At 41.5% G+C, this 17188-nt stretch overlaps 1 pseudogene; it reads right to left on the bottom strand.

Annotated features, from left to right (window-relative positions):
• Nucleotides 1–3509: 3509 nt before the first annotated feature.
• Nucleotides 3510–4408, bottom strand: LOC114086585 (mitochondrial import receptor subunit TOM40B pseudogene; annotated as a pseudogene).
• Nucleotides 4409–17188: the final 12780 nt, after the last annotated feature.

Raw genomic sequence — 17188 nt, 5'->3', positions numbered from 1 at the left:
TTTGCACTACTTTTATAAGTGGGGAAATTGGGATTCAGATAAGTCAGTTGGTGAAGGTTATGTAGGGAGGAATAACTAGGGCACAAACCCATTTCTCACTACCGCATTCTATCTTATGAGCTTGGCAGGCTGCTTTATTTTTATTTTTTGGTATTAAGGTTAAACCCAGAGGTGTGTTACTACTGAGCAATATCCCCAGCCCTTTTTATTTTGGGACAGGGCCTCACTTAGTAGCTGAGGCTGGCCTTGAACTTGTGATCCTCCTCCTGCCTTAGCCTCCCAAATTGCTGGGATTACATGGTATGCCACCATGCTCAGCTAGGCTGCCTTACCATGCTGGACCTGTTTTGGAGCTTGGGGATCTCTAATAGTCAAAGGATTCATAAGCATGGGTTTTAAAAGTGGACAGGCCTTGTGTTAAGTCTCTTCCTCTTACTGCTTCCATGTCATCTGACAGACAACCTCCCTGAGCATGGGTTGGTTTGTTACATAGAGGTTTTATTTTATTTTTATTTTTAATTTTTTTTTCAGAATTTTTTTTTAAGTTTTAGATGGACATAATACCTCTATTTTCTTTATTATGTGGTGCTGAGGATAGAACCCAGTGCCTCACACATGCTAGGCGAGTGCTCTACCACTGAGCCTCAGCCCAAGCCCTACACAGAGTTTTAATTGGTTATCATGAAACATAATAAGATCATAACAAAATATGGCACAAGGTACATGTCAACACTCCAATGGTTATTGATATTAGTATAATTTTTTTGGGGGGTGTACTGGGGATTGAACTCAGGGGCACTTGTCCCCTGAGCCACATCCCCAGTTCTACTTTGTGTTTTATTTAGAGAGAGGGTCTTGCTGAGTTGTTTAGCACCTTGCCATTACTGAGGCTGGCTTTGAACTCACGATCCTGCTGCCTCAGCCTCTGGAGTGGCTGGGATTACAGGCATGCACCATTGCTCCCAGCTTGTATGATTATTTTGTATTCATTTTTCCTTTTAGGATCACACACTTCTTATGTTTCTTTTTTAAATTTTAATTTTTTTTAAAAAAATGACAGCAGAATGCATTACAATTCTTATTACACATATACAGTACAATTTTTCATCTCTGGTATATAAAGTATGTTCACACCAATTTGTGTGTTCATACATGTACTTTGGATAATGATGTCATTCCACCATCACATTCTACCATCCTTGCTAACCCCCTGCCCCCTTCCTTCCCCTCCCATCCCTCTGCCCTATCTAGAGTTTGTCTATTCCTCCCATGGTCCTCGTCCCTACCCCACTATGAATTGGCCTCCTTATATCAGAGAAAACATTTGGCATTTGTTTTTTTGGGATTGGCTAACTTCACTTAGCATTATCTTCTCCCAACATCATCCATTTACCTGCAAATGCCATGATTTTATTCTCTTTTATTGTTGAGTAATATTCCATTGTGTATATGTGCCACACTTTTTTTAATCCATTCATCTACTGAGGGGCATCTAGGTTGGTTCCACAGTTTACCTATTGTGAATTGTGCTGCTATAAACATTGATGTGGCTGTGTCCCTGTAGTATGCTGTTTTTAAGTCCTTTGGTATAGACCAAGGATTGGGATAGCTGGGCCAAATAGTGGTTTCATTCCCATTTTCCAAGGAATCTTCATGCTGGAGCTTGGGGATCTCTAATAGTCAAAGGATTCATAAGCTTGCTTTCCATATTGGCTGCACCAATTTGCAGTTCCACCAGCAGTGTATGAGTGTTCCTATTTCCCCACATTCTCATCAACACTTATTGTTGCTTGTATTCTTAATAGCTAACATTGTGACAGGAATGAGATGAAATCTTAGTTTTGATTTGCATTTTGCTGATTGCTAGAGATGATGGACATTTTGTCATGTATTTGTTGATTGATTGTATAACTTCTTAGAAGTGTCTGTTCAGGTCCTTGGCCCATTTATTGATTGGGTTATTTGTTTTTTTTGGTGTTTAACTTTTTTTCTCACTTTTTCCAGATTTGTTTTTTATTCAGTAGAGATGCAAAGTAGTAGCTCACAGGTTCTTCTAATAGTATTCCTGAGATTGATGACATCTATCATCTTAGCACTACAACTTCTCCAGACTAAAGTAGACCATTAAGAGTCTTGCTCACTTTTGTTTCTTCACCCTTTCTCACCTCTCCACTTGGCTAATTCCTTGAATTTTTCATTTCCCTTGAAGTTATGGTCATTCACAGTTTTGTGTCCCTGATTCAGGATCTATCTGGGCTCTGAGGTATGTGCAACTTCTGTTCTTGTTTATTCCTCAATAAGTCAGTTTGCCAGAATGAGGATACTTTGTACCACAGAACAACCCACACATCTTCTAGAACTTGCTCTGGAAGGCCCAAACCCTCAGACTCTACACAGTTGAAGTTCTGGCCAGGTCTGGGGCTTCCTTCACACTTGGCCCTCAGAGTTCAGGAAAAACTGGGCATTGTGAGAAGATAGTGTCAGACAGACACCCCTTTGGGGACTTTTGAACATTTGACAAATTTTCATACCAGAGCAGGATTTTCTCTAAAGTTCAGACTTAGCTTCACTGAGGGTCAGTTCAGGGGGTTAGGGCCTCAGGGCCTCAGGACAAGACTTATAGCTGTCTTATTTCCTTCCTCTTCCCTGGTAACACCACTACTTCCTTCAGAGGTTTCTATATGCAAAGTTGCTGGGCCTGTTGGTTGAACTCCGGAGCATTAACAACACATTACTGGTACCAAGTCCCTGTATGCGCTGGATTATCTGCTACGATGCCACTGCTCCAAGAGATCTGCAGCTGAGCCCCAGCCTGGCCTCCTTCCCCAGCCCACTTGGGACACACTGGACTGAAAAGGAGAAATTGCTAGGATGAGGAGAAAGGGAGTTCAGTGATTATAATGAAAGACTAAAGCAATAAATGCCTCTTCATGTGATCATTGGGGTACTCAGCAGTGACCATGGGGATAAGGTTGTCCTTTGGATGCATAGAAGATGAAGAAGAGGAAGCTTCAGGCTAAGTGGTAAAACTCTGGGAATGGGTAGGTCCCACTTTTCGATTCCCACAATTTAGCCATTCAGCCCTACTTTCTCAGCCTTGAGAGACTCTGGGATGGAGAAACAGGATGGGAAAGCTAATCCCATGCAGACTTTTCTGCTCTGGAGAGGAAGGAGCGAGGGGTTTTAATCCAGAGGAAAATAAAGACGGAAGTGAAGGGGGGGGAGTTCAACCAGACATACTCCTTAATCCTTCTCCGTTAGTCCAGAGCAACAAGAGCATGGGGAAGATGATACTGGGGCTGGTGGCAGAAGTGGGAGCCTCAAACCACTGCCTTATCAGCTGACCCAGTGGCAGCGCCAGTTTTGAGAAGGGTATGGTCCTTTTCCCCACTCTGCTCCTAGGACCTAGAGGTCACCCATCGAGGTGGGCTCTGGAGAGGAGCCTAGTCTCTGGCCCTAGGACACCTGACTCAGAGATTCCAGCTGTGGGCACTGGCTCTGGGGTAACTTCAACCCACAGTGATGCTGAAGCCACAATGGAATCTGTTGCGCCAGTGATTAAGGAAGGTTCCAAGGGCCAAGGTGACGGGCAGTGGGGACATCTTCTCCAGCACAGCACCTAAGCACCAGTTACTATCCACCAAGCCTCTAAACAACATGTTGGCTGGGGCAAAGGAGAAGGTTGTGTCTTGTAGCCTTGTTTGCCTCAAACTCCATTCCAACCTGAACCTGTTCATTTGCCCTGTGGTAATAGCTTGCATGGGCCCCACCAGATCCCACATTCCATGTAGCTACCCAGTGTACAGCCAAGTACTTCCCAGCCAGAGTCAAGATGGCCCCCTCTTCGCCTGGCCGCCAGTGATAAACTAGCTCTCCTCCCAGTACCAGTTGATGAGTGAGGCTCTGCAGAAAGTAAGCAGCCATAATCACAGATTCCCCAATCAGGTCAGGATTTCCTAGGGTCAGAGTGGCTGTGTAGTCATCTCAATACTGGCCATCAAACTGCCATGTCAGGGACTTGGCCTGTTGTGTCTGGAAGACAGCCTTAGCTTCGAGCCGCTCTGCCAACAGAAGTAGGACCTGGGCGTTGAGACTTCTGCTGCTGTCCATATCCCCTACCACAGTGGGGAACACCTCTGTGGGGCTGAGCTGCCAATCCCCTGCATAGGCTGCATGGAGGTGATAGCCAGGCAAGCCCAGGGCACTCATGTGCACAGTGTGAGCCACCTGGAAATGGCTGCTCAGAACCTTGTTGACAGTGAGCTTCACTCCCTCCATCTGTGCTGGGAATACATCTTTGCATAGCCGGTGCTTCATCGAAGCTCCCAGGGTTGGGTAGAGGTTCCTCTCTGCAGGGGCTCCTGCAGGGCAAAGTCCCCATCAGTGCCAGGCCCAAAGTATTACCCATTTTAGTCCAGAGGACAGGGAGGGGCTGGGGTTAGCCTGGGAAAGGACTCTGGCTTCCTCTAACCCCCATGGGCCCCAACTCCCATCATCAGGCTCCCCAGTCTCAGAAACTTCCACATGATCAAATGCTAGTCCATCTCAGACCATCCTGCTGTCCCTTTCCCCCGGCCGATGTTTTAATTTTTTGAGTTCTTTATATACCCTAGAGATTAGTGCTCTATCTTATGTGTGAGGGATAAAATCTTGTTCCCAAGATGTAGGCTCTCTATTTACCTCACAGATTGCTTCTTTTACTGAGAAGAAACTTTTTAGTTTGAATCCATCCCATTTATTAATTCTTGGTTTTAATGCTTGTGCTATAGGAGTCTTAAGTCTTATGTTTGTTTCTATGTACATCTAAAGTACTGCAGGGTTTCCTTTTTCTGGCTTCAAATTCTTCACACTGTCGTTCCAGCCCGCAGGCATTCACAGTGCCCTCGGGGGTTCATGCTGTGGTGCTGGGAAGGCACATGGGAATGGCACTATATCAGCTGGGCTTGGTTTAATTGTATATGATTTTAAAAAAATACAGTTCAAACAAATTTAAGCAAAAACGACTGAGTTTAGGCTGGAGAAGCATGTATAACAAAATTCAAGAATGAATTTGGTTGACTTCAGACTCCCCGTGGTCCAGGCTCATGTGGTGCAGTCATCCCCTGGCTTCTCCCTTTCCTGTGTCTTCGGTCTTGCTCTGCATCACCTCAGGTCCTAGCTGAGCTCTCGTTCAGGGTGGCACAGTAGCAGCAGTTCAAATTCTACATCTCCTTAGGCTCATGCCCTGGGGAATGGTGTGAACCCTCAAATATCCTAGGATTTTATTTTATTATTTTTTTTTTATCATATGAGCCCAGAGCCCCACCCCACTGTGGGCCCAGGGGAACTGGTGTATCTGTTGGCCTTACAAAGAACTCCATGGAGTGAGGATGGGAGGGGCTTTCTCTTTAGGGAATTGGGCTGGGCCTTTGACAAGAAGAGGGCTGGAGGCTGGGCAGCACAAACAACAAAACGTAGTAGGCATATAGTCTCTGCCCTACAGCCTAGAGCAGGGCCCAGCCAACTTTCTGTGAAGAAACGGAGTAAATGTTCTAGGCTTCGTGGGTCACATAGTCTCCATCAGTTATGCCTCTGTGGTGTGAAACAGTCACAGATAATTTGTAAGCAAAGGAACATGGCTGCATTCCAGTAGAACTTTACTTATGAACACTGATATTTAGTTACTTTGGGGACAGTGCTGGGGACCAAACCCAGGGCTTCATGCATACCAGGCAAGTACTTGACCACCAAGCTCTACCTTCAGCCCTATGGACACTGATTGGAATTTCATATGCCATGAAATTGTTTTCATTTTTTTTTTTAGCTGATGAAGAACATAATCATTCTTTGTTTAGGTCACACAAAAGCATCTAGGGTTGGATGTGGCCAACCCTGGGTCTAAGGGTAGATGACAGCATTTTCTTTTCAGCTCTCTCACTTTCTCCCATGGACACATCTCTGTATCTCACATGTTATTTGCAGAAGGGGGAAATACTGCTGGCTGTTGGTACACGTGGGCCATTTGGTGTGATACATACTCAGTTCCAGGTCCCTGTGAGTGATTTTTCTAATTATCCTTTTACACTGCTGCCCCAGATTGTGCTGGGTACACTTAGAATTCCTTGGAGTTCTAAATCCTAGATGACTTATTCATCATCAAGCTTTTCTTTTTGCCTTCTAGTGCATCTTCTCAATAGCCAAAGGAGGCAGGAAGAAAGTGAGAACCCTTTGATCTACCAGATTTCTCCCCGCAAGTCCTGGGGATAGAACTCAGGGGTGCTTTACCACTGAGCTACATCCTCAGCCCTTTCAATTTTTTATTTTGGGACAGGGTCTCATTAAGTTGCCCAGGGTGTTGAACTTGGAATCCTCCCACCTCAGCCTCCCCAGTCTGAGATTAGAGGCCTGCATCATCACACCCAGAAATAGTTTAATTTTTAATTGTCATCAAAGTAAAGTTCTTCCTATTCTCTGTAAAGGGGTATCAGTATCTTACACTTAAAAATTTCTGAACGTTTTTTCTTCATATATGTGAGCTTGTTGCAGACAAAGTAAGAGCGGAGGTTTCATTGAGATCAGCACTTAAGGAGGCTTTCCTTCCACAGTGAAATTTGAAATATCAAGATAATATGTTGAGTTACACACAATGATGAATTTGTTTCAAAGGTCTTTTCTCTTTTTCTAAATCCTGAAACTCTTCTTCCTAACTTTTTATCTTTTCTAAAATTGTAGTAAAGGTAGGGGTTGCTATGTTTTGGATGTGGTTTATCCCTTAAGAGTTTACATGTTGGGTTCATGGTCCTCAGGATGGTGGAATTGAGATGTAAACATACCACTTTTTAAGAGATGGGGCCAAGTAGGAAATTTTTAGGTCAACTAGAGTTTCTGTCCTTGGAAGGCATTGTGGGACACCAGTCTCTCTGGCTTCCTGTTAGGTGATGTGATCTCTCCCTCTCTGCCATATGCCATGAGGTCCTCACCAGAGCTGAGCTAATGCTGACTCTGTGTATTTGAATCTCTAGAACAGTGAACTAAATTTAATTTTTACTTTATAAAGCTAGCCTGCCTCATGCATTCTGTTATGGTAACAGAAATCAGACTAATACAGAGGTATAGATATGCATGTATATGTCTTTTTGTGGACACATGCACTATTTCTGTTAGGGACATATTCAGCGATGATCTCTGGGCCACAGAGGTACTATTCAACATCATTAGAAACCATCAAACTATTTTTGAAAGAGATTATGTTATATTCCTACAGAAATATGTGAGGGTTCTAGCTACTCTGTATCCTGTCCACTCTTGGTATTGTCTCTTTAAACCTTAGCCACTCTGGAGAAGCATGTACTGATCCCATCCACATCCTCCCATTTTAATGTTTCTGAAGTTGAGATGCTTTTTAGAGTTCATGTCAAAAGAAACCTTATAGAAGAACGAGGACTGAAAAACCAGAGTTTGTGCTTGATTGTTCATATTCAAGATTAGCATCCAAAGAAGAAATTTTGTTTACTGATTGACATGTTTGGCTGAAAAATTTATTTGGTAGCATCATTAAAGCTACACTTAAATGTAGACACCTTTGGGTTAAATGTCTTCAAAAAGGTCATGCTATCATGCAATTTTACTTATTTTGGGGGGATACTAGGGATTGAACTTGGGCATTCAACCACTGAGCCCTATCCCCAACTCTATTTTGTATTTTATTTAGAGACAGGGTCTCACTGAGTTGCTTAGTGCCTTGCTTTTGCTGAGGCTGTCTTTGAACTTGCGATCCTCCTGCTTCAGCCTCCCAAGCTGCTGGGATTACAGGTGTGTGCCACTGTGCCCAACTTATCATGCAACTTTAAAATAACAGTTATATGTAAATTGCTACATATTGCAACAAAAGGCAGCAAGCAGAATTTTTTAAAAAAATGTCTTGGAATAGTTTATTTTCTTAAACTAAGAGGCTAGTGTGACAATTCATGTGCTTGAACTTCCCTGATTAAATTTAGAAGCTATTTAACTTCCTGTGGCATATATTAAGAAAAATGGAAATTCATTTGGAAAAATTCAAGACCCAGAATAGTCAAAACAATCCATAGTAAAAAGAGTGAAGCAGGAGGCATCACAATGCCAGACCTTATAGCTCTATACTACAGAGCTATAGTAACAAAAAACGGCATGGCATTGGCACCAGAACAGACTTGTAGACGAACGATACAGCATAGAGGACACAGAGCCTAACCCATATAAATACAGTTATCTCATCCTAGACAAAGGCACCAAAAACATTCACTGGAGAAAAGATAGCCTCTTCAACAAATGGTGCTGGGAAAATTGGAAATCCATATGTACCAAAATGAAATTAACCAGGGGGTTAATTTCATTTTGGTACATAGGGAAAAAATTGGAAATCCATATCTCTCATCATGTGTGAAACTCGATTCAAAGTGGATCAAAGACTTAGGCACTAAAGACCCTGTGCCTAATAGAAGAAAAAGTAGTCCCAAATCTTCACCATGTTGGCTTAGGATCTGACTTCCTTAATAAGACCCCTAAAGTGCAAGAAGTAAAATCAAGAATAAATGGGATGGATTCAAACTAAAAAGCTGCTTCTTAGTAAAGGAAACAACCCAGAATGTGAAGAGAGAGCCTACAGAATGGGAGAAAATCTTTGCCACATGCACCTCAGAGAATTAATCTCCACGATATAAAAAGAACTCAAACACCAGAAAACCATAAATAACCCAATCAATAAATGGGCTAAGGAACTCAACAGACACTTCTCGGAAGATACACAACCGATCAGCAAACATATGAAAAACAATCGACATTTCTAGCAATTAGGATAGTTTTGACTTGCATTTCTCTAAGACTTCATCTCACTCCAGTCAGAATGGCGATTGTCAAGAATACAAACAACAATGAATATTGGCAAGGATGCGGGGAAAATGTGTATTTGAATCTCTAGAACAGTGAACTAAATTTAATTTTTACTTTATAAAGCTAGCCTGCCTCATGCATTCTGTTATGGTAACAGAAATCAGACTAATACAGAGGTATAGATATGCATTGCTGGTGGGACTGCAAATTGGTGCAACCACTATGGAAAGCAGTATGAAGATTCCCCAGAAAACTTGGAATGGAATCATAATTTGATCCAGCTATCCTACTTCTTGGTCTATACCCAAAGGACTTAAAATCAGCATACCATAGTGACACAGCCACATCAATGTTTATAGCAGCTCAGTTCACAATAGCTAAACTAGAGAACCAACCTGGGTGCCCTTCAACAGATGAATGGATAAAGAAACTGATATATATATACACACACACACACACATACACATATATACACATACATATACATTCAATGGATGATTATTCCTCAGCCTTGAAGAATGAAATCCCATGACATTTGCTGGTAAATGGATGGAGCTGTAGAATATCATGCTAAGCGAAATAAGGCAATCCCAAAGAACCAAAGGCTGAATGTTTTCTATGATATGTGAATTCTAATTCACAATAAAGGGGTTAAGGTTAAGAAAGAATAGTTTCTTTGGATTAGGCAGAAGGGAGGGAGGGAGGATGGGGTAGGAAAGATCGGGTAATAATGTCTGATTCATTCTATGTGCATATTTTACTACATGACCAGTGTGATTCTACATCATGTATGACCAGAAAAATGGGAGGTTATACTCTATGTATAAAAAGTGTCAAAGTGCATTCTACTGTCATGTATAACTAGAACAAATTACATTAGTGCCTCAAGTTTAAATATCCTGATAAGTACCTTTCAATATAATTTTCATTATAATAGAAATGACATCAAATAAATAAGAAATGTAGATGAAACATTTTTCTTAAAAATATTTCAAAAAATCATTTACATGGTTTTAAATTTGAGAGTTAATAAAGTAAATAGTCCAACTGAAATTGAATTCTATGCATGTATGAGTTTGTCAAGATGAACCCAACTACTATGTATAACTATGAAGCTCCAATAAATAAAATAAGTCTCGCATCCCCTTCCTACCGTGTAAACTTCCTGAAAGCAACTAAGGTTAGCAATTTCTTATGTAAACTTTAGGAGACTTCCTATATAAATACAAGCAAATATGCATATCTTTTCTTACCTGTTCTTTTAAAAAATACAAATGAAAACACCTGAGGCACACTATTTAGCACTCGCGTTTTTTACTAAACAAAACTTTCGGTTACCTGAAATTTTCATTCCTCCTGCCATCATGGTATCCCAGAGGTGAAGAAGACCAGTGTGAGTTAGGGAAAATTGATGGTTGCCAGTGCACCAAGAAAACTGAGCGAGGTCAACAGTGAAGCACAAGAATCAGAAGCAGGCTGAGTCCTGAACAGTACTAGGGGAGCCCAAGAAGAGACAGGTGTGTTGTTACCTGAGGGAAGGCGGATGGTCATAAGTAAGTTTAAGGTCGTGTGTCTTTAATATTAATCATTTTCTTTTGCCTCCCAGATATTGCTGCTTTTTTGATAGGTACCTCTGTCGTCTTGGGTAAGATGAAATTCCTAGGAGTTCTTTCTTTGGTGCAGCATCTAAGTATTGTGTGCCCTGGTGTTGAGGTCTTGGAGCCCTTTGAGAAACTGGCCAAGGCTGGGGGCTCTGGTCCCAGAAAAATCCACATAGGTACAGACAAATTAGATGTTGATGGTGAGGAGTTTGTAGATGACCTGAAGCTCATTAGCAGCAAATTCCCTGAAGTAAACAGTTATCTAACTGTTTGGCATGAGAAATAGTTTGCGTTTTGTCTGAATTCATAACGATCCTCTTGTTTTTATGGTTTCAGGAACTTAAAAGTGAATTATACCATTTTGGAACTGTCTATATTTACATTTGTTTTGCTTCTGCCCAATAATGTGTCTGAGTTTGGTTATTTAGAAATTTCACGTGTAGTAGTGTAGTTGTTAAGATCCCAGCTTTGTGGCCGGAATGTCAAGGGAACAAGATCAAAATTCTATCCCCGCCACTTGCCTAGTACAGGAAAGTTAGTCCTTCTTAAGGTCATGTTTTCATTTGCAAAGTAGGGTGGACAGTACCCTTATGGCAAGGTGGGAGGGTTATGTGAGACGGGGAAAGCTGTGAGTGTAGTATCTGGCTCAAATCCAGTTCATTAATGTTCTTTGTCAATTCTGCCCTAAGGATTAAGATTCTGAATATTTTGGGATTCTATCAGATGAATTACTATTAGATTCATCATTGCTTTCGAAGATAAACAATTTAATCCACCCAGAGACTAATTGAGAAATCCAAGACCATGGAATGCCAAGTGGTGAAATTGTAGTTAGAAACATGTGGTTGGAGTTCTATTGGCCACTTGGGGGAAGGCAGTTTTATAGGGACAGCAGACATGTTAAATAAGGTTTATGGAACAGGATAATTATTGTAACAGAAACCTCAACATCTTGTGTTTAGACATTCGTCTTCTCACTGCTGAAAAGCTTTTTATTACCACTACTCTTAACCAAGTATGTTAAACGGCATCCTATTCATAAAAGCAAGCTGGGAAACATCCTAAAGTCATAAAGCTTGCCTTTCCGCAATCATTGGTCATGATTCTTGAGAATTAAAAAGAACCTTAGGAATAGGTGTTGAGAAATTTATTCATATTCACAGAAAGCTCATTGAAAATCCCCTGTCTCCCAAATTTGGGAGCTCTTTCCTATCTTTCTTATTTCAAAGACTAAGACTTATCCTGTAGTCATTTCGTTTACTTTTTAACCTAAATGGGGAACAACCTAGCAGGACTCCTGAAAATTAATTGGGCCTTTGCCATGCTGAGGGGGTGTGGGTGGTGCACACGTACGCGTGCATACATACATGTATCTGGACATGCACGTGTCTGTCTCTTAATTTGTATTTTTTTCCCCCGGTTATCTTATGCCTGAGAAAAGACACTGAGAAATAAAGGCAGGAGAAGTGCATTCATCACCGGGATCTGCCTCTCTGCCTGACTAGTGGCTCCCCAGGGAGTCTTAACAAGGTGCTGCTGAGTCCTAGTTCTTCTCCCCACCCCCAAAACAATCCAGGAGACACTCTAATTTGAGGCTGTTCTATCACCTTCACCCCAGGCTCTGCAGGACATCCCCTCCCCCCACTCATCTCTAGGCCCATCAGGGATGTGGGCAAAGGAAGCATTAAAGTGGATAGATTGATAGCCTTGTGATCACATCCATCTTCATATTTGTTGAATATTATGTCAATTATTCATCATTCAGAGATATCATTGCAGGGAAATCACATTAAGAGGAGCCAGGGAAACTAAAGGTTATAAATTCCAACCCTGTGTAGTCTTTGGAATTCAGTGCCAGCTCTTCTGTGTTCCCATCAGAATGCAGGTGCCTCTGACCTTCCCTTTGGGGTGTTTATTATCTGGCTTCACTTCCCTTTGGAACAGAATCGGCTTCCCAGAGGTGGAGAAGAGCTGAATAAAAGTGTAAACATCATACTCCTAGATTAAGTTTCCTCCTGGTTATAGCATCACCTTGAGTTTGAGCAGTCTGAGAAAAGTACTTTTCTCCCAGTTGATTGCTCCATGGAACCAAGGTTATGTGCATGGAGGAACAGCTGGGAACAAGGTGAGGATCCCTGCTCAGAGCCTGTGTTCCAGTGGGAATGATGGAGAGCAGGAGCACACAGACATATCAGGCAGCAGGGGTGCTGTGAAGGTGACCACTTGGTGATGCCATAGAGAGGAAGATTGGGTCATTCAAAAAATGCAAAAGAAGCCTGAGGTGAGGTGTGGAATTCAGAGACCATGTTGTTGCAGGGCATGAGTCTGCTGCTGAGCTGAGGCAGCCACAGCGGCCCTTTCTCACCCTGATTCTTGCGATCACACCAGAAAGATTTCAGACTTATCACTCAGAGTAGCAGGCTGGGTTTATTAGAAGGAATAGGAATAAGCCGGGCCCGGTCACGCATGCCTGTAATCCCAGTGGCTCTGGAGGCTGAGTCGGGAGGATGGTGAGTTCAAAGCCAGCCTTAGCAATGGTAAGGTGTTTAGCAACTTAGACCCTGTCTCTAAATAAAATAAAATAGGGCTGGGGATGTGGTTCAGTGGTTGAGTACCCTCAGGTTCAATCCCTGGTAGCCTCCCCCTGTTCCCGCAAAAAAGCAAAAGGGACATTCTCAAGGGAGAGTGAGTCATCTGAGAGAAGGACCCCCAGTTTTATGGGGGTGGGTCCCAGGGAAGTGTTCAGAGTCCTACCCAGCTCCTCCTCTTGCCTTTTGACTGACAGCTTAGGAACACCTTGGATTGCCTGGAGGAGGGGATGGTGTGGCGCTCAGAGCTGGAGTTTACTGTCCTTTGAGAGCTCTCAGCAAGCTTTCTTTGTGAGGGTCTTGATGGTTTGGATGCTGGGGTGATTGTGGGTTGTGACCTAGTTTTGGTGATAAGGGAGGGTCCAGGCCACCTGGTAGGGGGAGACATGATCTTGAAACAAGAACTTTTCTTAAGAGGATGTAATTGTGGCCAGGGGAGGATTTACATACCACCCCCCTCAACCCCTCGAAATCTTTCAAGTGCTTGCCTGTCATACAAGGCTCCCTTGTGGTTTCAGTCACCCTTCATTGTCCTTTCCTGCTTCCTCTTCATGGCTGACTAGCTACTTAACAATATATGTATTTTTTTCTGTAGCCTTTATTTTGTTTTTTTATTTTTTAGTTGTTGATAGACCTTTATTTTACTTATTCATATGTGGTGCTGAGAATCGAACCCAGTGCCTCACACATGCCAGGCAAGTGCACTACCGCTGAACCACAGCCCGAGCTCTTCTGTAGCATTTAAAAAAAAATTAATTTACTTGTTCTAATTAGTTACATACGATAGCAGAATGCATTTTGATTCATAGTACACAAATGGAGTACAATTTTTCATTTCTCTGGTTGTACACCAAGTAGAGTCACACCATTTGTGTCATTGTATGTGTACCTAGGGTAATGATATCCATCGCATTCCACCATCTTTCCTACCCCCATTCCCCTTCTCTTCTACTCTCTCCCCTTTGCCCTATCCAAAGTTCTTCATTCCTTGCATTCCCCCCCACCCCCATTATGGATCAGCATCCACTCATCAGAGAAAACATTCAAGCTTTTTTTTTTTTTGGATTGGCTAACTTCACTTTGCATGATATTCTCCAACTCCATCCATTTACCTGCAAATGCCATGATTTTATTCTTTTAATGCTGAGTAATATTCTATTGTATATATAATATATATATATATATATATATATATATATATATATATATATATATCTATATCTATATCTATATCTATATCTATATCTATATATCAATCACACTTTCTTTATCCATTCATCTACTGAAGGGCATCTAGGTTGGTTCCATAGCTTAGCTATTGTGAATTGAGCTGCTATAAACATTGATGTGGCTGCGTCACTATAGTATGCTGATTTTAAGTCCTTTGGGTATAGACCAAGGAGTGGGATAACTGGTTCAAATGTGGTTCCATTCCAAGTTTTCTGAGGAATCTCCATACTGCTTTCCATAGTGGTTGCACCAATTTGCAGTCCCACCAGCAATGTATGAGTGTGCCTTTCACCCCGCATCCTTGCCAATATTCACTGTTGTTTGTATTCTTGACAATTGCCATTCTGACTGGAGTGAGATGAAGTCTTAGGATAGTTTTGACTTGCATTTCTCTAATTGCTAGACATGAACATTTTTTAATATATTTGTTGATTGATTGTATATCTTCTGAGAAGTGTCTGTTCAGGTCCTTGGCCCACTTATTGATTGGGTTATTTTTTATTTTTATTTTATTTTTTTGGTGTTAAGTTTTTTGAGTTCTTTATATATCCTAGAGATTAGTGCTCTATCTGACGTGCATGTGGCAAAAATTTGCTCCCATCTGTAGGGTCTCTCTTCATGTCATTGTTTCTTTTGCTTAGAAGAAGCTTTTTAGCTTGAATCCATCCCATTTATTGATTCTTGATTTTTTTTAATGAAATAGTCAATCGATCAACCTATTTTAAGTGGCTAAGAAAATCTCTTACAAATTCCCCAAGTAGGGAATGCTCAATTTCATGCCTGCTTTTAAGTGTTATTCTGGACCTAGTTTAACATAACATTATTCCAAATATTTGACACAGAACTGGAGTGTTGGCCAACAGCATGGTATTTAATCTATTCTGAATGATTGCTGTATTAGATTGTGTGCTAAAACACTGATCCAGATAGACACGTCTTGCTAAACAAATATATTCTCTAAAACATTTTTGTATAATTCAGTCCTGTTGCCCCTGTATTTGAATTTGCTTGCTTTTGAAAGTTGTTTTGAGTATCTACTATTTGCCAGGCACTATAGTAGTTACCTAACAAAATCTTAGGAATTTGGCTTGTATTCTAAGTACAAGGAAGGATTTTAAGTAGACAATTGGCATATTTTGGTTTATGTTGGTGCCGAGTAGATTGTTTGGTGATAAGGTTGTAGTTGGAGGAATTGGAACACAAATAGCAGAGAAGAGGAAATAGTTGCTTTTAAGGCATGAGGTGATGGTGGCGTGGATTAGGGGATTATCTGTGGGGAGCTGGTGATGAATGGAAAGAGTTGGGAGCTTTTCAGGAGGCTCTGGAATTTGGAGCTAGGCACCCTGTACAGGAAGAGAATCCTCTGATGGAATATGGGTAAGAATGGAATGAGAGAAGCAGGATGGCCCCTAGGTGCTTTAGGAGTTTTAGGTCTTGGTTACCCCAAAATCCAGAAAAAGGCCATTTTAAAATTTTTTAAAAAATTTCTCACATACTTGACAATAGTGGAATGCATTACAATCATAATTATCCATTCACAGCACAATTTTTCGTAACTCTGTATATAAAGTATGTTCAAGCCAAATTATGCCATTATATATGAGCTCTTTTTTTTTTGCATTACAGTTCTTATTACACCTTTATACCACAAATTATCATATCTCTGTTTGTATATAAGGTATATTGACACCAAATTCACATCTTCATACGTGTATTTTGTATAATCATGAGGGTCTCCTTCCACCATCCATGCTATTCCCCTTCTCCCTCCCACCCCTATTCCCTATCTAGAGGTAATCTTCCTCCATGCTCTCCCTCCCTACCCCATTTTGAGTCACCTCCCCCTTATATTAGAGAAGACATTTGGCATTTGTGTTTTTTTTTGTGGGGGATTGGCAAACTTCACTTAGCATAATCTGCTCTAATGCCATCCATTTCCCTGCAAATGCCATAATCTTGTTATTTTTTGGTGCTGAGTAATATTCTGTTGCGTATAAATGCCACATTTTTTATCCATTCATCCGCTGAAGGGCATCTAGGTTGGCTCCACAGTTTAGCTACTGTGAAGTGTGCTGCTATAAATATTGATGTGGCTGTGTCCCTGTAGTATGCTGTTTTTAGGTCCGAAAAAGGCCATTTTGACATCAAAAATATAGCAGCCTCCCTGCTTTGGGGACTTTCTCACCAGCTCTGTGTCCCTGATGGCCTCCCATCTCTCCTCTACTTTCTGTTCTTCTCTACTGTGTTCTGGGGGCTGAATATCTTCAAATGGGAGGGGTGTGTATTATATAGAGGTTTTTATTTACAGCCTACTGAATGCCCAGACCTGGGCTAGTCTTCATAGAGATTGTAACCTCTTGAGGTATTATTATGTGAACTAGGAAGAGCATTCTCATGTTCATGTGACCACAGAGCTGCCCTTTCTACAGTTCCCACAAGACTCTCTCATGGGACTTAGTTCCACTGAACAATACTCTGGTTATGCAGAGCATGTTCCTAGGCTCAGGATCCTGGCTCTGTCCTCCTTGGTTGTATGAACTATGTATGCTGCTTATCATGCTTAGGGCTAGCTTTCTATGTCTATAAAATGGGAAACTTACTTCCTAAGGCACTTAGGAAGATTTTAGGGGAGAGACATTGTATAGGACATGTCAGATATGTGTTCTATCAAAAGTGAATTAGAGGGCTTGGGTTATGGCTCAGTGGTAGAGCTCTCGCCTAGCACATGTGAAGCCCTGGGTTCGATCCTCAGCACCACATAAAAACATAAATAAAATAAATATATTAAAAAAAAAGTGAACTAGAGGTGCAGTCCCAGCCACTTGGAAGGCTGAGGTAAGAGAATCACAAGTTTGAGGTCAGCCTAGGCAATTTAGTGTCTTTAAAAAAAAAAAATTAGTTGATACTTCTGTTCTTACTATT

Source organism: Marmota flaviventris, chromosome 5, assembly GCF_047511675.1.
Source record: "Marmota flaviventris isolate mMarFla1 chromosome 5, mMarFla1.hap1, whole genome shotgun sequence".
In the NCBI taxonomy this organism is placed as follows: Eukaryota; Metazoa; Chordata; class Mammalia; order Rodentia; family Sciuridae; genus Marmota; species Marmota flaviventris.
This window is presented reverse-complemented; position numbering and strand designations above follow the sequence as displayed.